Genomic DNA, 25,679 nt, shown 5'->3' on the forward strand with positions numbered 1-25,679 from the left:
CTGATGCTACTGTTGTTGTTACTTACAGAAAAATAAACCATGCAAACGATGGAATTGGATTAGAATGGGAATAATGCCCTTGTGTCTGATGATTTGTGGATGTTAATGCTGGATTACGGTCAGAAATATCCGTTTTTCTGGTAATTTGCGGCCGTAAAATCCAGCATTAACATCTACAAATCATCAGACACAACAGGGTCATTCCCTAAATGATGGCCCTTCTTACAGTGATGTCTGAAGTAGGGCTGAAACAATTAGTCGAGTAACTCCAATAATTCGAGTACAAAAAATGTTCAAGGCAACTTCTGTGCCTCAAACCTCTGTTTAACGTTGTAGTACATATGCCAGGCCTGTGTGTGGTGCTGTTTCACAGGCTGCGCTCACGTTCACGTGCAGCCTGACTGACTGAGGATTACACTGACCGCCTGTGCTTACAGCCCAGTGTCAGGGGAGTGCTGAGCTCCTGACACCGGGAAAGATCCAAAACTTGTAAAGACGTGAAAAAATAAATAATTACCCAGGAAAACAGACAGGGATACACTGAATTTGACAATCTCCGTGATGGCGCAGCAACATTGTGCCATTGCTTAGGGAGAGTCCTGGACTATTGATGGTGTTTAAAAACGCAACCATATTTTTTATCCAATTGCTCGATTGTCAGAATAATTGACAGAATACTCGATTACTAAAATAATTGATAACTGCAGCCCTAGTCTGAAGGATCAGACAGCACCTTCCCCTTTATGTACTGAAGTTCTTCCAGATTCCTTGAAATGTTTAATAATATTATGCACTGTAGATGGAGAAATATGCAAATCCCTTCCAAGCTTTCTTTGAGGAGCATTATTTTTCAACATTTCAACAATTCTCTCATGCATATGTTGACAAACTGGAGAGTCGCTGCCCATCTTTGACTCAGCCTTTTGTGGATATTGATTTTGAATCAAAACATGATTACAATCACCTGTTGACATCACCTGTTTGAAATAATGGCATTAATTAAATAATTACTTACACTTTTTGATTTCATTACTAGTTCAAAATTGCCCCCGTCCCAGATGTTGCAGTCCTTAAATAGAGGAATGGACACATATGAATAAATGAAATTAAGCTGACCACAGAAGACAAGAAATGTCTTGGGTTCATACTGTGCAGTTAAATAGAAGTCAATACACAGCATGACTCTGTGTTTTAATTTGCATTTTACATACTGTCCCAAATTTTTTCTTTTCTGATTAAGGGTCTTACTTTTATGTCTTGGATAAAGGAGATGTCATTTGAATTAAAGCAGAATTGCTGACTGTGGCGGGCGGTGCCGTACGGCACGTAGCACTAAGGAGACTGAATTAATGTTAGTATATTAAGGACTCTGTGACAGGATGAATAATCGTCCCAGACACAAATGGCACATACTGTATTACACCAAGAACACAGCTATAGTCATCGCTGATGAAATATCAGTAGCCATCTCTAGTGCTGTCAGGCTGTGTAAGTTCCTGCATGCGTATGTGTGTGTTTGTTGACATTTTATTTGTACTCTTTTATAATTTGTGATTGATTTCTCACTCATTTCACCATGCCTTTGGCCTGCAGCGTTACAGATATTTTTTTTTTTTTCACACACAGTGCTGTTTTTAATCATGATTACTTCACATGAAATGGTTGTTTCAGTTGGACACGCTTTTTGGTTTGGCAGCAGAGAGCAGCAATTTTATCTAAAAAGCATTTAGTTTTAAATATAACTGAACAACAACAGCTTTAAATACCATGGGATTTAGAGTCATATTGCACTGGATAAGAAAAAGTGGGACCTGTAGGTCCCCAGAGCATTATTTATCAAAAGAAAGCTGAAATTAACAAACCTGTTCCCATCTCAGTGAGGTTTAATTTGTTTGTACGACCCTCCATCACACTCTGCATCACATGACCGACTGTATATCTAACTAATGAACCTCATTGTGGTCTACTAATATTTATTCAAGCAGTTACCTCACTCTAAGACGCACGGCCGCCAGCCTACAAAGCTATTCAGTGGCGTGGACTCAAAGACTGCAACTAAATAAGAAACAGCTTGTATAAGCAAACCACGAAAACGAGCTGACGAGCTGACATCGAGCTGATGTTGGGAGGGACACGTGGTCAGGCAGGTGTGAACACAGTGCGAGCAGCTGGAGCATGTATAACTACACTGTGCAGCTGCTGTGGCAAAAAAAAAAACATGCCATTCATGGGCAGCTCAGGGAAGCTCATCTTTTGGCTCTCTGTTGGGACTGTTTACACAGAGACTGCTACCTGCTGCTTTGGACTTTGAACTAACAGTCTTTTTCAAGACTTTTTTACCTTTTTACTTTTTTTTACTTTTTTACTGTGCTCCAACGCCTAAGGAAGACCTCTAACGGTCGAAACATCGCGACGGAGCACTTTTATCAGCTAACTTTCATCAGCGTTGGCAAGCTAACTAGCTTGCTAATGCTTTCGTTTTTATTTTTTTTAGCACTGTTGTCGTGCGTTACCTGTGCTGCTCCACAGTGTGTTTAGTCGATTTTTATTTTATTTTAGCACCGTTGTCGTGCGTTCGCTGTTGTCGTGCGTTACCTGTGCTGCTTCATGGCCTGTTTGGTGCCTTAATTAAGGCACTCCTTCTGCTGAATCACCTCTAAATTATTTACACATTATTCACTTTGTGTGTTTTTAGGAATCCGCTAGGTTGCGTAGCTACTAGCTCTTAGCCGATTTAGCATGGCGGCTTCTCCTGTCTCTCCCGTACTTTTCTGCTCTGGGTGTGAAATGTTTAGTTATTCCTCAGCCTCCTTTAGCAGTAACGGTACTTGTAATAAGTGCAGCTTATTCGTAGCTTTGGAGGCCAGGCTGGGCGAATTGGAGACTCGGCTCCGCACCGTGGAAAATTCTACAGCTAGCCAGGCCCCTGCAGTCGGTGCGGACCAAGGTAGCTTAGCCGCCGTTAGTTCCCCCCTGGCAGATCCCGAGCAGCCGGGAAAGCAGGCCGACTGGGTGACTGTGAGGAGGAAGCGTAGCCCTAAACAGAAGCCCCGTGTACACCGTCAACCCGTTCACATCTCTAACCGTTTTTCCCCACTCGACGATACACTCGCCGAGGATCAAACTCTGGTTATTGGCGACTCTGTTTTGAGAAATGTGAAGTTAGCGACACCAGCAACCATTGTCAATTGTCTTCCGGGGGCCAGAGCAGGCAACATCGAAGGACATTTGAAATTGCTGGCTAAGGCTAAGCGTAAATTTGGTAAGATTGTAATTCACGTCGGCAGTAATGACACTCGGTTACGCCAATCGGAGGTCACTAAAATTAACATTAAATCGGTGTGTAACTTTGCAAAAACAATGTCGGACTCTGTTGTTTTCTCTGGGCCCCTCCCCAATCAGACCGGGAGTGACATGTTTAGCCGCATGTTCTCCTTGAATTGCTGGCTGTCTGAGTGGTGTCCAAAAAATGAGGTGGGCTTCATAGATAATTGGCAAAGCTTCTGGGGAAAACCTGGTCTTGTTAGGAGAGACGGCATCCATCCCACTTTGGATGGAGCAGCTCTCATTTCTAGAAATCTGGCCAATTTTCTTGGATCCTCCAAACTGTGACTGTCTAGCGTTGGGACCAGGAGGCAGAGCTGTGGTCTTATACACCTCTCTGCAGCTTCTCTCCCCCTGCCATCCCCTCATTACCCCATCCCCGTAGAGACGGTGCCTGCTCCCAGACCACCAATAACCAGCAAAAATCTATTTAAGCATAAAAATTCAAAAAGAAAAAATAATATAGCACCTTCAATTGCACCACAGACTAAAACAGTTAAATGTGGTCTATTAAACATTAGGTCTCTCTCTTCTAAGTCCCTGTTGGTAAATGATATAATAATTGATCAACGTATTGATTTATTCTGCCTAACAGAAACCTGGTTACAGCAGGATGAATATGTTAGTTTAAATGAGTCAACACCCCCGAGTCACACTAACTGTCAGAATGCTCGTAGCACGGGCCGGGGCGGAGGATTAGCAGCAATCTTCCATTCCAGCTTATCAATTAATCAAAAACATAGACAGAGCTTTAATTCATTTGAAAGCTTGTCTCTTAGTCTTGTCCATCCAAATTGGAAGTCCCAAAAACCAGTTTTATTTGTTATTATCTATCGTCCACCTGGTCGTTACTGTGAGTTTCTCTGTGAATTTTCAGACCTTTTGTCTGACTTAGTGCTTAGCTCAGATAAGATAATTATAGTGGGCGATTTTAACATCCACACAGATGCTGAGAATGACAGCCTCAACACTGCATTTAATCTATTATTAGATTCTATTGGCTTTGCTCAAAATGTAAATGAGTCCACCCACCACTTTAATCATATCTTAGATCTTGTTCTGACTTATGGTATGGAAATAGAAGACTTAACAGTATTCCCTGAAAACTCCCTTCTGTCTGATCATTTTTTAATAACATTTACATTTACCCTGATGGACTACCCTGCAGTGGGGAATAAGTTTCATTACACTAGAAGTCTTTCAGAAAGCGCTGTAACTAGGTTTAAGGATATGATTCCTTCTTTATGTTCTCTAATGTCATATACCAACACAGAGCAGAGTAGCTACCTAAACTCTGTAAGGGAGTTAGAGTATCTCGTCAATAGTTTTACATCCTCATTGAAGACAACTTTGGATGCTGTAGCTCCTCTGAAAAAGAGAGCTTTAAATCAGAAGTGTCTGACTCCGTGGTATAACTCACAAACTCGTAGCTTAAAGCAGATAACCCGTACGTTGGAGAGGAAATGGCGTCTCACTAATTTAGAAGATCTTCACTTAGCCTGGAAAAAGAGTTTGTTGCTCTATAAAAAAAAGCCCTCCGTAAAGCTAGGACATCTTTCTACTCATCACTAATTGAAGAAAATAAGAACAACCCCAGGTTTCTTTTCAGCACTGTAGCCAGGCTGACAAAGAGTCAGAGCTCTATTGAGCTGAGTATTCCATTAACTTTAACTAGTAATGACTCCATGACTTTCTTTGCTAACAAAATTTTGACTATTAGAGAAAAAATTACTCATAACCATCCCAAAGATGTATCGTTATCTTTGGCTGCTTTCAGTGATGCCGGTATTTGGTTAGACTCTTTCTCTCCGATTGTTCTGTCTGAGTTATTTTCATTAGTTACTTCATCCAAACCATCAACATGTTTATTAGACCCCATTCCTACCAGGCTGCTCAAGGAAGCCCTACCATTATTTAATGCTTCGATCTTAAATATGATCAATCTATCTTTGTTAGTTGGCTATGTACCACAGGCTTTTAAGGTGGCAGTAATTAAACCATTACTTAAAAAGCCATCACTTGACCCAGCTATCTTAGCTAATTATAGGCCAATCTCCAACCTTCCTTTTCTCTCAAAAATTCTTGAAAGGGTAGTTGTAAAACAGCTAACTGATCATCTGCAGAGGAATGGTCTATTTGAAGAGTTTCAGTCAGGTTTTAGAATTCATCATAGTACAGAAACAGCATTAGTGAAGGTTACAAATGATCTTCTTATGGCCTCGGACAGTGGACTCATCTCTGTGCTTGTTCTGTTAGACCTCAGTGCTGCTTTTGATACTGTTGACCATAAAATTTTATTACAGAGATTAGAGCATGTCATAGGTATTAAAGGCACTGCGCTGCGGTGGTTTGAATCATATTTGTCTAATAGATTACAGTTTGTTCATGTAAATGGGGAATCTTCTTCACAGACTAAAGTTAATTATGGAGTTCCACAAGGTTCTGTGCTAGGACCAATTTTATTCACTTTATACATGCTTCCCTTAGGCAGTATTATTAGACGGTATTGCTTAAATTTTCATTGTTACGCAGATGATACCCAGCTTTATCTATCCATGAAGCCAGAGGATACACACCAATTAGCTAAACTGCAGGATTGTCTTACAGACATAAAGACATGGATGACCTCTAATTTCCTGCTTTTAAACTCAGATAAAACTGAAGTTATTGTACTTGGCCCCACAAATCTTAGAAGCATGGTGTCTAACCAGATCTTTACTCTGGATGGCATTTCCCTGACCTCTAGTAATACTGTGAGAAATCTTGGAGTCATTTTTGATCAGGATATGTCATTCAAAGCGCATATTAAACAAATATGTAGGACTGCCTTTTTGCATTTACGCAATATCTCTAAAATCAGAAAGGTCTTGTCTCAGAGTGATGCTGAAAAACTAATTCATGCATTTATTTCCTCTAGGCTGGACTATTGTAATTCATTATTATCAGGTTGTCCTAAAAGTTCCCTAAAAAGCCTTCAGTTGGTTCAGAATGCTGCAGCTAGAGTACTGACGGGGACTAGCAGGAGAGAGCATATCTCACCCGTGTTGGCCTCTCTTCATTGGCTTCCTGTTAATTCTAGAATAGAATTTAAAATTCTTCTTCTTACTTATAAGGTTTTGAATAATCAGGTCCCATCTTATCTTAGGGACCTCGTAGTACCATATTACCCCATTAGAGCGCTTCGCTCTCAGACTGCAGGCTTACTTGTAGTTCCTAGGGTTTGTAAGAGTAGAATGGGAGGCAGAGCCTTCAGCTTTCAGGCTCCTCTCCTGTGGAACCAGCTCCCAATTCAGATCAGGGAGACAGATACCCTCTCTACTTTTAAGATTAGACTTAAAACTTTCCTTTTCGCTAAGGCTTATAGTTAGGGCTGGATCAGGTGACCCTGGACCATCCCTTGGTTATGCTGCTTTAGACGTAGACTGTGGGGGGGTTCCCATGATGCACTGTTTCTTTCTCTTTTTGCTCCGTATGCATCACTCTGCATTTAATCATTAGTGATCGATCTCTGCCCCCCTCCACAGCATGTCCTTTTCCTGGTTCTTTCCCTCAGCCCCAACCAGTCTCAGCAGAAGACTGCCCCTCCCTGAGCCTGGTTCTGCTGGAGGTTTCTTCCTGTTAAAAGGGAGTTTTTCCTTCCCACTGTAGCCAAGTGCTTGCTCATAGGGGGTCGTTTTGACCGTTGGGGTTTTTCATAATTATTGTATGGCCTTGCCTTACAATATAGAGCGCCTTGGGGCAACTGTTTGTTGTGATTTGGCGCTATATAAAAAAAAAGTTGATTGATTGATTGATGATGGGATTCGAACCTGCAATTTACAAATGCTCTGATTGTCAGCCAGAAACTTTACCACTATGCTACCATCTCTGTCCTACAAAAGGTGCGTAAAATGTCTGAAATCAACAAGGAGATAAACGTATTTAAAAAAAATAAAACCACACACCATTAAAAAAAACACCGCACTGTATTGAATCCCTCTTATCGAGCGAACAATACAAGTATGAACTGTCTGTTCCTCTGTAGATAACCCATGGTCACAGACATACAGTCATGAAATTACATGAATGAAGCTGTTCGCTCTTATCATGTCCACATCTGCTGGCCCTGTCCTGTCGACAACGCACCGCAGGACAGACACCATGTCATGTACAACAGAGCTCACATGGGTGACGTGACATTCAGATTGCCCGCTGCATGTTATGATCTGAATGTCCGTTTCACATCCTGTCAATGTGTGCGCTGTGCAGTCGCTCCCTGCAGCCCGTCGCAACAGCGAGATGTGTTTGTATGTATGTCCACATGAGGACAGCAAGCAGACACACGTGCGTCACAGTGGACAGTTGTAAGTTCATGTCCATCCAAACACGGTAGGTGTACCCCAGCTGGGATGTCCAGAACCAGAGATCTCAACACCTACAGCTGTTGGTGGACACGCCCCCTGTCACTTCAGCACACACACCAATGTGTCACTCTCTGTTATGTGATCATTATTTTTTTAATTATTTGTTATATAATTGTGTATGTATGTAGTGTAGTACTTATTTAGTACTTCTTGGTCTCTGTGTTTGTAATGTGACATCCTGTGCACTGAGCTGTCATTTGTGTCTCTGGTCAGCAACTGGGAGGTGCCTCCCCGTGCTGTGTGCACTCTGACCTGGCTGTCCGGCCCCACATGTGTTCATGCCCCACCCCCGACACCACATGTGTAGGGTGGAGCGGGGACATACACACACACACACACACGGGACACATGCACCACATGTGTGTTGCTTTTTGCAACGCACACTCGTGGGGGCACTTAGATAAATTTCACATCCAGCTTGAAAGTGATCGTCTGCTGAGTGTTTTCGTGCTAACAGCGCGAATGGCCACACATTTTCTAAGTGTCAAGCGAGCTGTGTTGATTATTCGTGTTTGTAACCTGGAATTTGGCAGACACCTGTCGTGAGAGGGATCGAATGGGCTCTCACAGGGCACACTGTCTTTCAGCCACTGCTGTGCGCAAATAGTTGTAGTGACAGCTGTACGAGGCGTTAGAGGCAGCTAGGATTTTACACGAATTGCATATGTTTCTTGCTTCGTGCATAATTCGACGACATTCTATGTGTGATGGGCCCCTTAGGCAGGTATCAGGGTACTGTCAATGCTTCAAGCTGTCTGTTCACACAACTCAAAAGCTGCTGCTCTGTTCGATTTTAAATGTTTACACATAGTAGGATGATGTAGTGACTTCACCCTCCACCACCAAGAGCAGCTGGATCAAAGTCTAGATGCCATTTTCAAATATTTTTTTCAGATTATATACCATGGATCTCTAACCCTGCACCTGTAGAGAGATAAGATAAGATAACACTTTATTGATCTCACAGTGAGAAATTCACATGTTACATCCACTCTTAAAAAACACACACAAGATGGGTGCGAGTAGAGGAAAATGTGCATCAAACAGCGTGTGCAAGGATAAGCAATAATAATAATAATAATAATACTTCTAACAATACAATAAAATAAGAAAATGAGGTAGAAATAGTATATATATATATATATATATATATATATATATATATATATATATATATATATATATATATATATATATATATATATATATAAGTACATATTCATACATAAACATGATTGAAATTGTAAAAGACAGGAGCATCTTAGTGGAATTTAGATGTGATAAGGTGACATTAGTGCTGTGATTTGTAAGCGAGTTGTTACTGCACATGATTTGTGGACATATTAATATTGCACATGATTTGTGGACATATTATTGCATGTGGTTATTTCACAGTCTGACAGCAGCAGGGAGGAACGACCTGCGGTATTGTTCCTTCTTGCACTGAGGGTGTCTCAGTGCCTGCACTACATGTTTTACAACTCTCGAAACCTCAACGAAACCTCATTGGTGACAACCAGTCAGTAGCAGCAAAGATTAAATATAAAAGATAAAATAAATAAATTATAAGCGCAATAAGGTGCAAGAGACAGCAATAGACATGTTATTTACAGTGTAAACTAAGATGTAAAAATTGCACTGCCCATAGCTGTTTAAAATCCAGTAGTAGGAGCAATAGTCTGTGGCTCAGTCAGTAGCTGAAGCTGATGAGTATGAGAGTTGGGGGTAGGGGGGGTGATGGAGGCTACAGCTTTGGGGAAAAGCTGTTACTCAATCTGCTAGTCTGGGTTTTTATGTTGCGGAATCACTTCCCTGATGGGAGTGGGGCAAACAGATGGGTCTGGGATGTGTTTGGTCAGTGGAGATCCTGGTGGCTCTCCTCTGCAGGCGTCCAGCATACACAGTATCAAGGACAGCAAGCTCAGCTCCAGCTGCCCTCACAACCCGAGATAAGTCAAGTCTTTTCTGTTTTCTGCTGTGCAACTGGCATACCATACAGTCTTGCCCTGACAGAGGATGCTCTCCACAGTGCTCCTGTAGAGGGTCACCAGGAGCTGAGGGGAGAGACCAGCCCGCTTCAGCTTCCTGAGGAAGAAGAGCCTTTGCTGTGCCTGCTTCATCAGGTGGGAGGTGTTGACTGACCAAGAGAGGTCCTTGGTGATGTGGAGTCCCAGGAATTTGATGTTGTCCACCACCTACACCATCTCACCGTTTATGAGACGTGGTTGGGGGGTGGTCTTCCTGGTCCTCCTGAAATCCACAATGACCTCCTTGGTTTTGATGGTGTTCCAAAGCAGGTTATTCTCTGAACACCACTGGGTCAGATGTTGTACCTCTTCACTGTAGAGAGCCTCCTCATTGTCATTAATAAGTCCAACTACAGTGGTGTCATCAGCAAACTGCACCATAATTTTAGAAGAGTGGATGGTGGTGCAGTCCTGAGTAAAGAGCATCTAGGCGTATATGTATTTGGTTGTTACAGGTGGGTCAGGGATGAGTAGAGTGCTACAGAGACTGCATCCTCTGCAGATCTGTTCCTCCGGTAGGTAAACTGGTATCTATCCAGGTTTGCAGGGATGATGTCTCTGATGTGGGACAGGATGATCCTGTCAAAGCACTTCATGACTACCAAGGTCAGAGCGACAGGGCAGTAGTCATTAAGGCAGATCAAGGCAGAACTCAATCAGGTGTGCTCAGCCAATCAAGAATTGGGAAATGCCAGAGTTAATTAATCAGGTGTCAGTTGAGTGAGTTGACATGGAAAACATCCAGGTCAGGTCAGGTGCTCTCCAAGAGCAGGGCTGGAGACCCCACTTGTACATATTGTAAGAAAAATACATTTTTAACATTAAGCCCCACCCACATGGAGACAGGTTTCGGCGTATTTGCAAAAGTTTTGTATTGCATTGCTGTTTCGTCCACACAGAACTGATGTTTTTGGTGGCTAAAAATGCTGCTTTTTGAAAAAGGGTCCCAGAGTAGATAAATCTAAAAAAGGCGGATTTGCTTTGTCGTGTGAACAGCCTATACGGAACATTTCTGAAACAATGATGTCATACCCCACCTCTCTACACTCAAACGCTCATAATAAATGACCTGTTGTTGTTAACAGTGTAATTTAGCTTTTTTTTTTTGTCTTGTTCGATCATTAATGAGATTTATTTTGGTCACTAGCAGAATGCTGAAGAGAGGAGGGATGCCTGTGGTGAATGCTGATCATGAATAAATGGAGCACTGTGACACTAATAAAATAATTGCAGAAAGGACTTTCAGCTTTTAAAATAAGTTATTTTTTCTTCATATTGGTGATGGGACAAAGCGCCAGCGTCATCCAGCTCAGGCTGAAAAATGTCCCCAGGGCAGACAAACACAGAGAGAGTTCTTTAAAAACACTGGATTTATTCAGCAGCCATTTCCACAATTTGGGATTAAATTATTTCCAGACATTTTCCACAATATGGAATTAAATTATTTCCGTCGTACAAAACAAGAATGTCTTCTCTGGGCAACAGTTTTTGTCAGGCTGTGATGATGAATTTTATTGAAAGGATGCAACAGGTCCAATTAAGTCTTTTTATTTGCTCTGTGTGCTGCTTTATAAAGGTCTAGCTTCTGTTGCTACATTGTTTAGCTCCTTACAGAATTTCTGCACATACTCCACGTCTTCTTTTCCATTTTTTGTAGAAGTGCTACAGCACCACATACAGACATGGCATATGCACTACAGTATTTTTCAGGCACTTTCAGCATTTTCATGTGGACGGAGATATTTTTTGAAACAGTGTCATGTGTGCGGAACACTTTCTGAAAATGGCAAAGAAAAAGATTACATTGGGAAAGTTCAGTTTTTGTGTGGAGAAGGCCTAAGGCAGCTACATACTTGGTGGCAGTAGCACAGTTGCATAGTTAAAAGGTCATGGGTTCACAACCACCAATGCCCAGGTAGCGTTAGAAGAAGAACAAGGGCATTTCTTGCCATTGTGCAGTATCTACAATGGCAATAATTGTACTGTACATCGATACATACAATGAAATTTGTCCTCTGCATTTAACCCATCCTAATTACAGTTAGACACAATCCAACCAGTGGGCAGTCACCGTCCGGCACCCAAGGACCGACTCCAGGTGTAGAGACACTGCATTGTTCAAGGGCAGAAAAAGGAGCAGACCCTAAATAAATATATTTGTGATGGTTGGAGGAAACCAGAGTGCCTGGAGGACACCCACACAGACACGGGAGAACATGCAAACTCCACAAAGAAAAGAGCTGGACATGGATGGAACTGAACCCCAGACATTCTTGCTGTGAAACAAGAGCACTTTCTCCTTGTGGGTAAAATGTGTGCGGTGAATGGGAACAGCCAAAAAGGCAGCAACACACTTAATCATGAGCACTGTCAGGCCAGGTTGGTAACACCTCATTATGGTTCCTTCTTTTGATGGATAACACAGGGTGGGACAAACAGCCCGTCCTTCCTCAATAGGTCACACTGCCTGACGATGGTGCTGATACAGTTCAACAGTTTTCACAACATTGTGACTCACTTTTCACTGTTATTGTCTGCTGTGGATCCATTAAAAATAAACAATATATGTTATTGTAATATGAATGAACTTGGAATTTTTTTAAAAGATGCACTCAACTTTACTGACGTCACTACACATCATATTATCATATATTTTCTTATCATATTTTCAAAGTGTATGAGCCGGAAGTCTGCCAGGCACTGCCTCCTCTGTTTCTGTTGTAAAAAAAAAAGTTTTTTTTTTCCCCACTGTTTTTGATGGCTTGTTGAATGAAATTTGCACTGGACTTTACTCTGACTATTTCATTCAACAGAATGTTTTTCCTTATTTCATCAATAATAGGTGAGAGACAAAATTCGACATCAATGCTTGGCCAGATGTCCACTGTCCAGTAGGTTCCATATCCTGGATTTCTTCTCTTGATGTACATAAGACAATAACAACAATAAAAAATGGATCACAAGAATGATAAACGTATCTGCAAGTGTCAGGGACAAGTGATCCCACCTCTGACTGCAACTGCTCAAAAGAAGTAGAGACAAGGACAAGTTTCAACAGTGTTCTCACACTCTGTGAAGAAGCGTGGAACTGATCGGGAGGGGGGGTCAGCTTACTGCTTTCGAGAAAACACTCCACTATGCAGATGTTACCCAGAGGAACAGTTTGTGAGAACACAAAGTCCAAATCAGTTGGACCGGCCATTCAACAGAGACAGTTCCCAAGTACAAAGTCCACATCAAGTCTAATCAAACCCGTGTGTGAACCGTGCATTTGATCAAGTGACTGGTGCAAAACTAGACAAACATCTGAGGGTGAAGAAGACATCGATGGACATGTCTAAAGAGGGACAACAAGATTCAGGAACTGCAGTCGGTAAGCACTGCCGCAAAAATCTGACAAAATCCAGAACGACAGGAGCATTTGTGCAGCATGATTTTTGCCTCATGTTCTGCCTCTTGCACGCCCAGGAACCCCCCCGCCTTCCAGATGCTGTGCTGACAGCAGCATTTCTCCAAGAAAAGATAATTGACAAATGAAGCCAGTACATACGGCTGTCCAATGGGCATCAACACAGCTGATTAGAGGAGTGTGTGTGTGTGTGTGTGTGTGTGTGTGTGTGTGTGTGTGTGTGTGTGTGTGTGTGTGTGTGTGTGTGTGTGTGTGTGTGTGTGTGTGTGTGAGAGAGAGTGAGAGAGAGTGAGTGATTGTGTTTACTTTGAACCGTTTCATGTAATCGCGGCTGTTGAAGGCACAGTAACAGATGAGATGATCAGCTGATTGGAGGTTACATACCTTATCTTAATATTTGTGTTTATTTAAATGCAGTTAAACGGTTTGTCAAGTACAAACCAGCAAGACGAAAAACAGTCACAAACTACGACAAGGAGATATTATCATAAACCAGTTGGGCGCTCAATAAAGTGTATGTATTCATGCATTCATTCATCAAGCTCCTGCAACATCAAACACAAAAGTGTCACAAATGGTTCGAGGTTCGGCCTCTTTTGATGACTCCAAACTCCTCTGAATTTAATATTTGTGTTTCTCTTCACACCAAATCTGCACGCCATATTTTGCCTTTTTTAAACTGCTAACTAGTAACTTGTATTCCAAATCAGAGCAAATGATTTAAGAAAATATTTTTAAAAGTGAGCTCATTAAAATACAGCCTATCTTGTAAACACCACCATGTTGTTGTAAATTATTCTCTTTAGATTTGCTGTAAAATAGCTGCTGTGTGAAATGTGAAATATCATTTTGTTTTCACTGGTGGTGATTTTAATTAATTAATTTATTTATTTATTTGTTTTTAAATCCTGGTGTCACCCCTTGATATGAACCTGATTGAAAATGTAAAAGCATATATTTCAGACGAGATCCGAGCCCACATTAGCCAAATTTGTTAGTATGCCAGAGCATGCCCAAGTGTTTCACCAGCTCACATGAAAATATCTTACTTTATCATGAATCCTTATCAAATTAGAAATAAAAATCAAAATAAATACATAAAGTTTTAAATGTATTAGCTTCACACCTTTTTACAGATCCGCCCAAAAAATGATTATGATTTCTATTCCAGGTCAAACCCAGCAGCCATCACAGAGTTTGTTTAAAGCAAACAAACAAACAAACATAAATAAATGCATACATATATACAGTACACACATTCTATACATACATGCACACATATGTAAACATTAGCGCTTTGTTTCTTCTTAGGGGAAAAAAGCAACAGACATACACTGGGAAAGTGTGTCCAAATGTTTGACTGGTAGTGTATGCAGAAAAACATTTTATGGACTTGTTCTTCATGTGAGTATGCACGGGCCACGTAGTTAACGTGGTGAGAAGCAATGGGGTTCAACAGAGAATGAGAGATGTTAAGCAGCTGTTGTAACAGATGAGGAGGCTGCAGTCAACATGATGTTATGCATTAAAATGCTGCTGGACTCTGACAGAAAAAAAGAGCCGCCCACAACTACGATCCCACCTCACTCATTTATCTTTATTTTCTATCAGTCTGCTACTTTCTCTGCAGTGTTTTCCATCTCGTCCTTGTTTTGCAGGAACTATTTACAACCCCAATTCCAATGAAGTTGGGATGTTGTGTAAAATGTAAATAAAAACAAAATATGATGATTTGCAAATCCTCTTCAACCTATATTCAATTGAATACACCACAAAGACAAGATATTTAATGTTCAAACTGATAAACATTATTGTTTTTGTGCAAATATTTGCTCATTTTGAAATGGATGCCTGCAACACATTTCAAATAAGATGGGACAGTGGTATGTTTACCACTGTGTCGCATCACTTTTCCTTCTAACAGCACTTCAATAAGCGTTTGGGAACTGAGGACACTAATTGTGAGTGTCATGATTGGGTATAAAAGGAGCGTCCCCAAAAATCTCAGCCATTCACAAGCAAAGATGGGGCGGGGATCACCACTTTGTGAACAGTTGCATGAAAATATAGTTTAACAGTTTAAGAATAATGTTTCTCAATGTTCAATTGCAAGGAATTTAGGGATTCCATCATCTACAGTCCATAATATAAGAAAATTCTGAGAATCTGGAGAACTTTATACATGTAAGCGGCAAGGCCGAAAACCAACACTGAATGTCCGTGACCTTCAGTCCCTCAGGCGGCACTGCATTAAAAACCGACATCATTGTGTAAAGGATCTTACCGCGTGGGCTCAGGAACACTTCAGAAAACCATTGTCAGTTAACACAGTTCATCGCTACATCTACAAGTGCAAGTTAAAACTCTACCATGCAAAACAAAAGCCATACATCAACAACATCCAGAAACGCTGCCGCCTTCTCTGGGCCCGAGCTCATTTGAAATGGACAGACGCAAAGTGGAAAAATGTACTGTCGTCTGATGAGTCCACATTTCAAATTATTTTTGGAAATCATGGATGTCATGTCCTCTGGACAAAAGAGGAAAAAGACCATCCAGATTGTTACCAGTGCAAAGTTCAAAAGCCAGCATCTGTGATGGTATGGGGGTGTGTTAGTGCCCATGGCATGGGCAACTTACACATCTGTGATGGCACCATCAATGCTGAAAGGTACATCCAGGTTTTGGAGCAACACATGCTGCCATCCAAGCAACGTCTTTTTCAGGGACGTCCCTGCTTATTTCAGCAAGACAATGCCAAGCCACATTCTGCACATGTTACAGCAGCGTGGTTTCGTAGTAAAAGAGTGCGGGTACTAGACTGGCCTGCCTGCAGTCCAGACTTGTCGCCCATTGAAAATGTGTGGTCGTACATCAAGCAAGAATGGGAAAGAATTCCACCTACAAAGCTTCAACAATTAGTGTCCTCAGTTCCCAAATGCTTATTGAGTGTTGTTAGAAGGAAAAGTGATGTAACACAGTGATTGAGCAAAATGAGCAAATATTTGCACAAAGACAATAAAGTTTATCAGTTTGAACATTAAATATCTTGTCTTTGTGGTGTATTCAATTGAATATAGGTTGAAGAGGATTTGCAAACCATCGTATTCTGTTTTTATTCACATTTTACACAACGTCCCAACTTCATTGGAATTGGGGTTGTAATTTTTTCTTGTTTTTAATTAAAGGGGCACTCTTTTGTAGTTTCTTTAACCAATGGTTCCAAGACTTTTTAGGTCACATATTGTTGTGTAGATCCTGACAAAGTTGGCACACCAGTCACTGTATTTGAACTCCCATGACACAATTGCAATATCCAGTGTTGTGGAAGACAGAAGGTATGAAAGCTGCCTCATACCATGGACTGGACCAAAGGACCTAAATTTGTTTCAATCAAAAGAGGTGGTCTTGTTACAGATCAAACTGAACCATGGTGCGGTGGGTTCGCAGTGCACTTTTCAGGTTGTTCTGATTTCAGGCAAATTACAGGAAGCAGGCATCTTATAGTCACCCATTAAACAGTAGAAAAAGAAAAGAAAGAATCAATAATTTAATTAATTTACCTGATTGAAACCAGGTGACTGTGCTGCTCGCCATCTTTTCTCCTTGTCAAAACTAAAACATCTGTTTTGTGTGTCGTTGCTTGATGCAACAGTTGAAAATATTTCTGTTTTAATGGTGAGTCCTATGTAATCACTCACGATTTGCTCCAAAAAAGAAAACATTCAACATTCTGGGCGGTGCTGTCCAGTGACCCCATACCAACACACTCTCACTCACTGATCTTTAACCGCTTATCTGAGATCAGCCCGCGGGGCAACAGCTCTAGCAGGGGACCCTAGACTTCGCTCTCCTGTGCAACATTGACCGCCTCTGACTGGGGAATCCCGAGGCATTCCCAGGCCAGTGTGAAGATATAATCTCTTCACCTAGTCCTGGGTCTTCCCCGGGGTCTGCTCCCAGGTGGACGTGCCTGGAACACCTCCCTAGGAAGGCATCCATGGGGCATCCTTACCAGATGCTAGACCCACTTCAGCTGGCTCCTTTCAACACGAAGGAGCAGTGGCTCTACTCTGAGCTCCCCACGGATGACCCAACCAAAAAAAAAAAAAAAAAAAAAATCTGACTGGAATCAACCTCAATGTGGGGAGGCTGATAACAGACAAATGCAAATAATGATCATTTATTCAAAATCCCTTCATACATTCTTCTGCATTCAGACAGAACTAACACACCAAACTGACAAAACACTGATGCCAGACACACACGCCTCCAAGTCAATCAATGTCAAGTATGGGACAGACGCAGCCTACACAGATGATGCTGTTAGGTTCTAAGTACGTCATGAAAAGTTCTTTAGTCGATCACAATACTGTGATGTGAAAACTAACCAGACCAAAGGCTCCTAATGGTAATCTGCACCCCAGTTTCAGAAACTGAATCTTAAACTTAAAACAGCCCCTCCCACATCAATCCCTACCCCACCCCAAATCCTATCTTGTTTTTTGCTTTTTTAAGAAGCTGCATGTCCACAGTTTTAAAGAAAAACGAATACTGGAAGGACAGAAGGAAAGAACGATAGAAGGAATGAAGGAAGGAATGAGATGAAAACTACACAGCAAAATCACTGGTGTAAAATTATACTGACAGTGTTAGTTTAACACTGCAAGTGTCTATACATTCCTCATTGACCCAGTGTGGACCCATATAGACACTGTCAGTGTTAATGTAACACTGGTGATTTTGCAGTGTAGGATTTTGTGAGGTGAAGATGACAGTATGTTTTAATGATGTCATAAAGGGGATTCTTCAGGAATGTTAAAGAATTAGAGATCAAAGGGTAATCTCTTTCCCAATGTCAAAGGAGATAAAAGAGAAACTTTTGAAATTAAGCTTATTCAACTCTTCCCTGACCAAAATTTTAAAAAGGGATCATGGTGGCTGCATAACCTGTACAAAGCAAACCCACGTCTTCATGCTAGAAAATCTGACAGCAGTTAGTTAGGAGGACTTGTTAATATCAACTTTTCTATATTTTCTTTTTCTTTTTTTATATTGTATTTTCTTTTTTATATTGTAAACCACTTTTAAACCTTTTTTCTGTCTGTTCTTGTAATTTTCCCCACCATCTGTTTCTCTTCTTTCTCTTTTCCGTCCATCCTCCCCCTCCATCCGTTCAACGTATCTTTATCTTTTTTAACCTCTGTGTTCCGTCTCACTGGCTTTGCTTCACTCTGGTGATTTATGGGTTAACAGGCGACTGAAAGGCTTAACTATCTCTTCTTCTTTATCCTTTATTCACCCTTTTTGTCACACGTACACAGACGTCTTCTTGTGAATCTTTTTAAAAGACCATGTCCATCCATGTCCAGTAACCATGAGTGTTTGTGGCTTAGTGAATGTTTTAATTCACTTTGTTCATTTCCTGTTCTTGTGGGCATGGTTGCATAGTGTCTGGACGAGGCGGTGTTAGCGTGGGGATACTTCTCATCAAAAATAACTTTACAAGTTGACATCATTTTGCAGACCTCACCCTGATCACCCGTGGCTCGTCAGGACTCACAGCTGAGGTGCATCTATATGGATTGTAACATGGTGGCATTTAAGACTGGAGTATACAGTGTGTATTTGCCAGAGACTCGACCTTGTGACCAGACGGGTGAGATCGTCGTCTCGGGAGCCATCTCATCATCAGTGGATGCAGAGAACGTCCAGGGTTTGATGCACGGTCTGTGAAAGAGGAGGGGGTGAGGTCTCACGCTCGTCAGCACACTTCCTGAGGTACGTTAGATTTTGTGACTAACATTTATACAGTCAGTAAATGTGGTGTCCCTCACACCTTTTTATATTGAGCTGTATGTTAGTCATGTATCGGCTTCCACTGCAGTGGAGTTTTGTGAACTGGATGTTCCATGCCTGCAGGTTGGGAAGCTGATTAGTAATCAAGCCAGGAAGTGTTTGCTGTTTGTACACCTTTAAGTGTTCTCTCTGTGTGTAGAGTGTGGACTCACATAATGGTTCCTTCTTTCACAGACTCGGTTTGTTGCGGCCACCTGGGGGGTGTCGGCGGGGTCCTTGGGTCCGAACAGCTTCTGGCTCCGGACCGTTAGCGCTGCTGGGAGCGCACCACGCCAGACCGCACTTTCTTTTGTTATTTTTTGTATCACTGTTATGTATTAAATTCAGTTAGCCTTTGTACCGTGCTCTGCTTATTTCATACTGGGTCCTTCAAATGCTGGTCGGTTCTCCGAGCTGCGTCCGACACATAACATTTTTAGTTGCTTTATACAGGTGCTTTATGCAGTTACTTCATTAGCAGCTTTATGCAATTACTTTATTAGAATCTGCAGAAAACTTGCAACTACTAAGTAATGTAACTAATAAGGTAACAAGTAATCTAACTTGGTTACTCGTAAGTTACTCGTGAGCAATCAGAAAAGTAACTAATCAGCAAAGTAACTAATAGTTACTTTTCTGAGTACTAAATCTTAAAAATAACCAAATTAGATTATGAGTAACTTTATTAATTACATTCAGCAGCTGCTGACAAGGTGTCCGCAGCTGCTAATGAAGTAAATGTAAGAAGTAACTGTAAAATATAACTGTATAGATTAACTAATGAAGTAAATTTCCAAAGTTACTTTCCCCAACACTGGTGACTACAGTTTGAAAGTTGCTTGATCGTCATCCATCGGGGTAAAAATTTGAAGCCCAAGCAGAGTTTGTTACGGTTTTTGTTCAAAGTTGAACAGCCCAATCATGTCTGGCCGAGGGCGCAGCTCCTTTCTTTTGTGATGGATTGCCAGGTCTGCACTGTATAAGCCATCAAGTTGCCAGGTCTGCATTTTAAAAGCCAGCCAGTTGCCAGGTCTGCACATTATAAGCCAGCCAGTTGCCAGGTCTGCACATTATAAGTCAACCAGTTGCCAGATTTGTACTTTATAAGGCAGCCTGTTAGGAGGAAAGCTGGATTAAGCCGTTTCATCCCATTTTTACACTTTTTTGGATTGTGGGCAATCGTAGAAGAAGAGCGCACTGTGGAATAGTCCCGTTAGAAAAACTGGCTAATATGATAAATCCACAAGAGTTCAAGACCGCAACTGCCCCATGAGATAACAATCCACCATATGCTCAAAGTAGCAATGAAAAATTGCTAACCACCCACTTTTAAAAACTATCTTCTTCCTTCCTGCCTGCCTTCTTTCCTTCCTTACTGACTTCCATCTTATTCTCTTCTTTCCTTCTACTCTACCTTTACAATTTCTTCCTTCCTTCTTCACTTGATTCTTCTCTCCCTTGCTTCTTTTGGCCATTTTTCATTGTAACTTGCCCTGCCCCCTGCTGTCAGCTTGTTTGAAGTGTATATCCAGCAGTCAGTCAGATGCAGTGTGTTGATAATCGTCTCGTAATAATCTGCATCAGTCGCTCGATCTGGCTCTGACTATAAAGAACCTCCTATAAACTTTTTTCTTTACACAGCAGTTAAATCCTGCAGTAACCATCCAGAAAATGAGCCACATGTGGTCGGAAAACAGCCACAGCAACATGATCTGTGCACAATACGAGTGTCCATTTGCTCAGGTGACAGACAAATGGTTTTGAACATTTTAACAATGTGCCTTTAAATTAATTTGTTGAGAACAAATCATTTTCTGCTCGTCAAAAATGAGGATTTGCTTTATATCTGGTTTTCTATTTTGTGATGCTGTAAGTGATTCGTAGAAATAAACTGAAATAAACATTTACAGGTTTTTGTTTTGTTTTGTTTTTTAAGGTGTGACATTCCATGATCAACACGAGTATATAATTATGGATAAAATGTAAAGTGATACTCAAACAAAACTGTGCAGTTAACATTTTTGAGAGAATTCCTGAAAATGCACCAACTACAATGCAGATATGGACATGGCACAAAAAGTTCCAAAAGGAAGGCTGCAGGACAAAAGGATGCCACCAGATTTGGAAGAGATGGTCAAGCGGGTTAGGGAAACGTTTTTGCAAAGCCCCAGAAAGTCCATAATAACAGCATGTCTGAAACCCAGATTCCTCCAATGACAGTTTGCCGTGTCAACAACTTGACGTGTGTTGCGTCACAGGTGGTGGACATATTGAAAACTTGCAAAGTGATTCGTGAAATCCACATACCTTTGGATTTCTCATTGACATTTTGAAGAATGAATGTTATTGTGCTCAACATTAAGCTTATTTAGTTTCATTTTCTAGACTGCGTAGTTATTCAGATATTTTTATCTCAAATATCTGTTTTCTTAAACACACTGTATTACATACAGAGCCTCCACACCAAACCTCCACATCTCTCACCTCACCTCACTCGGGGGGAGGAGGAGTAACAGGAAGACAGAGGTCAGGAATGAGAGGAACAGTTGTAGCCAGTACACCAGTATTGATCAGTATGTCTGGTATTTATATTGTGTATTTATATTTATACTTGCAAACTGTTTTTCTTTTTTACTTTCACTTTTGACACTGTGTGCTTCTTACCCTGTGTGCTGCTATACAATGCTGCTGGAACCTCAATTTCCCTGAGCGAGTCTTCCAAAGGGATCAATAAAGTTCTACTAATCTAATTATAATCCCAAGGTTCCACACCTCATCAGACGTAGTTAGCATTTTATGTAAGCTCCTATGCCTCTCCCAGCCACCATGCTACATCCAACTCTCAAACACCACCACGTGTCCACGTCATGACAGATGTCCATGCCACAACAAGTACCTGAATCAATGTCAAGGATTCCGCCCACGTCTACAGTTCATATCATAGCAAAGTCTTCACGCCACCATCTCATTCCCAAAACATCATTCCCTCCTTCACGTTTCCTAAACTCTTCATTTCTTATTCTGTAGTGACAATTCTTGCCTCTACTGGTGGTTGGCTCTCACTGCGGTATTGTATCACTTCCTGTTACGGAGCACAGCGGTGTTTTGCTGTATCTGTTAGCTGTTTAATCTGCGCAGTTAGATTGATCTAGTTAACTAGATAACGATTTGTTTCACAGTGTAATCTTCACGTGCCTTAACTAAAGCACTCCCTCTGCTGAATCACCTCTAAATTATTTACACATTAATCACTTTGTGTGTTTTTAGGAATCCGCTAGCTTAGCGCAGCTACTAGCTCTTAGCCGATTTAGCATGGCGGCTTCTCCTGTCTCTCCTGCACTTTTCTGCTCTGGGTGTGAAATGTTTAGTTATTCCTCGGCCTCCTTTAGCAGTAATGGTACTTGTAATAAGTGTAGCTTATTCGTAGCTTTGGAGGCCAGGCTGGGCGAATTGGAGACTCGGCTCCGCACCGTGGAAAATTCTACAGCTAGCCAGGCCCCTGTAGTCGGTGCGGACCAAGGTAGCTTAGCCGCCATTAGTTCCCTTCCAGCAGAGCCCGAGCAGCCGGGAAAGCAGGCCGACTGGGTGACTGTGAGGAGGAAGCGTAGTTCTAAACAGAAGCCCCGTGTACACCGCCAACCCGTTCACATTTCTAACCGTTTTTCCCCACTCGGCGACACACCCACCGAGGATCAAACTCTGGTTATTGGCGACTCTGTTTTGAGAAATGTGAAGTTAGCGACACCAGCAACCATAGTCAATTGTCTTCCGGGGGCCAGAGCAGGCGACATTGAAGGAAATTTGAAACTGCTGGCTAAGGCTAAGCGTAAATTTGGTAAGATTGTAATTCACGTCGGCAGTAATGACACCCGGTTACGCCAATCGGAGGTCACTAAAATTAACATTGAATCGGTGTGTAACTTTGCAAAAACAATGTCGGACTCTGTAGTTTTCTCTGGGCCCCTCCCCAATCGGACCGGGAGTGACATGTTTAGCCGCATGTTCTCCTTGAATTGCTGGCTGTCTGAGTGGTGTCCAAAAAATGAGGTGGGCTTCATAGATAATTGGCAAAGCTTCTGGGGAAAACCTGGTCTTGTTAGGAGAGACGGCATCCATCCCACTTTGGATGGAGCAGCTCTCATTTCTAGAAATCTGGCCAATTTTCTTAAATCCTCCAAACCGTGACTATCCAGGGTTGGGACCAGGAAGCAGAGTTGTAGTCTTACACACCTCTCTGCAGCTTCTCTCCCCCTGCCATCCCCTCATTACCCCATCCCCGTAGAGACGGTGCCTGCTCCCAGACCACCAATAACCAGTAAAAATCTATTTAAGCATAAAAATTCAAAAAGAAAAAATAATATAGCACCTTCAACTGCACCACAGACTAAAACAGTTAAATGTGGTCTATTAAACATTAGGTCTCTCTCTTCTAAGTCCCTGTTAGTCAATGATATAATAATTGATCAACATATTGATTTATTCTGTCTTACAGAAACCTGGTTACAGCAGGATGAATATGTTAGTTTAAATGAGTCAACACCCCCGAGTCACACTAACTGCCAGAATGCTCGTAGCACGGGCCGAGGCGGAGGATTAGCAGCAATCTTCCATTCCAGCTTATTAATTAATCAGAAACCCAGACAGAGCTTTAATTCATTTGAAAGCTTGTCTCTTAGTCTTGTCCATCCAAATTGGAAGTCCCAAAAACCAGTTTTATTTGTTATTATCTATCATCCACCTCGTTGTTACTGTGAGTTTCTCTGTGAATTTTCAGACCTTTTGTCTGACTTAGTGCTTAGCTCAGATAAGATAATTATAGTGGGCGATTTTAACATCCACACAGATGCTGAGAATGACAGCCTCAACACTGCATTTAATCTATTATTAGACTCAATTGGCTTTGCTCAAAATGTAAATGAGTCCACCCACCACTTTAATCATATCTTAGATCTTGTTCTGACTTATGGTATAGAAATTGAAGACTTAACAGTATTCCTTGAAAACTCCCTTCTGTCTGATCATTTCTTAATAACATTTACATTTACTCTGATGGACTACCCAGCAGTGGGGAATAAGTTTCATTACACTAGAAGTCTCTCAGAAAGCGCTGTAACTAGGTTTAAGGATATGATTCCTTCTTTATGTTCTCTAATGTCATATACCAACACAGTGCAGAGTAGCTACCTAAACTCTGTAAGTGAGATAGAGTATCTCGTCAGTAGTTTTACATCCTCATTGAAGACAACTTTGGATGCTGTAGCTCCTCTGAAAAAGAGAGCTTTAAATCAGAAGTGCCTGACTCCGTGGTATAACTCACAAACTCGTAGCTTAAAGCAGATAACCCGTAAGTTGGAGAGGAAATGGCGTCTCACTAATTTAGAAGATCTTCACTTAACCTGGAAAAAGAGTCTGTTGCTCTATAAAAAAGCCCTCCGTAAAGCTACGACACCTTACTACTCATCACTAATTGAAGAAAATAAGAACAACCCCAGGTTTCTTTTCAGCACTGTAGCCAGGCTGACAAAGAGTCAGAGCTCTATTGAGCTGAGTATTCCATTAACTTTAACTAGTAATGACTTCATGACTTTCTTTGCTAATAAAATTTTAATTATTAGAGAAAAAATTACTCATAACCATCCCAAAGACGTATCGTTATCTTTGGCTGCTTTCAGTGATGCCGGTATTTGGTTAGACTCTTTCTCTCCGATTGTTCTGTCTGAGTTATTTTCATTAGTTACTTCCTCCAAACCATCAACATGTCTATTAGACCCCATTCCTGCCAGGCTGCTCAAGGAAGTCCTACCATTAATTAATGCTTCGATCTTAAATATGATCAATCTGTCTTTGTTAGTTGGCTATGTACCACAGGCTTTTAAGGTTGCAGTAAATAAACCATTACTTAAAAAGCCATCACTTGACCCAGCTATCTTAGCTAATTATAGGCCAATCTCCAACCTTCCTTTTCTCTCAAAAATTCTTGAAAGGGTAGTTGTAAAACAGCTAACTGATCATCTGCAGAGGAATGGTCTATTTGAAGAGTTTCAGTCAGGTTTTAGAATTCATCATAGTACAGAAACAGCATTAGTGAAGGTTACAAATTATCTTCTTATGGCCTCAGACAGTGGACTCATCTCTGTGCTTGTTCTGTTAGACCTCAGTGCTGCTTTTGATACTGTTGACCATAAAATTTTATTACAGAGATTAGAGCATGCCATAGGTATTAAAGGCACTGCGCTGCGGTGGTTTGAATCATGTTTATCTAATATATTACAATTTGTTCATGTAAATGGGGAATCTTCTTCACAGACTAAGGTTAATTATGGAGTTCCACAAGGTTCTGTGCTAGGACCAATTTTATTCACTTTATACATGTTTCCCTTAGGCAGTATTATTAGACGGCATTGCTTAAATTTTCATTGCTACACAGATGATACCCAGCTTTATCTATCCATAAAGCCAGAGGACACACACCAATTAGCTAAACTGCAGGATTGTCTTACAGACATAAAGACATGGATGACCTCTAATTTCCTGCTTTTAAACTCAGATAAAACTGAAGTTATTGTACTTGGCCCCACAAATCTTAGAAACATGGTGTCTAACCAGATCCTTACTCTGGATGGCATTACCCTGACCTCTAGTAATACTGTGAGAAATCTTGGAGTCATCCCTTAGTTA

General features: G+C 41.3%; 1 protein-coding gene across 3 annotated transcripts in view; it reads right to left on the minus strand.

Annotated features, from left to right (window-relative positions):
- The window catches only part of angpt4 (angiopoietin 4), a 136,136-nt gene that overhangs the window by 76,493 nt on the left and 33,964 nt on the right, over positions 1-25,679 (minus strand). The window lies entirely within an intron of this gene.

Source organism: Thalassophryne amazonica, chromosome 3 (genome assembly GCF_902500255.1).
Source record: "Thalassophryne amazonica chromosome 3, fThaAma1.1, whole genome shotgun sequence".
Classification (NCBI taxonomy): Eukaryota; Metazoa; Chordata; class Actinopteri; order Batrachoidiformes; family Batrachoididae; genus Thalassophryne; species Thalassophryne amazonica.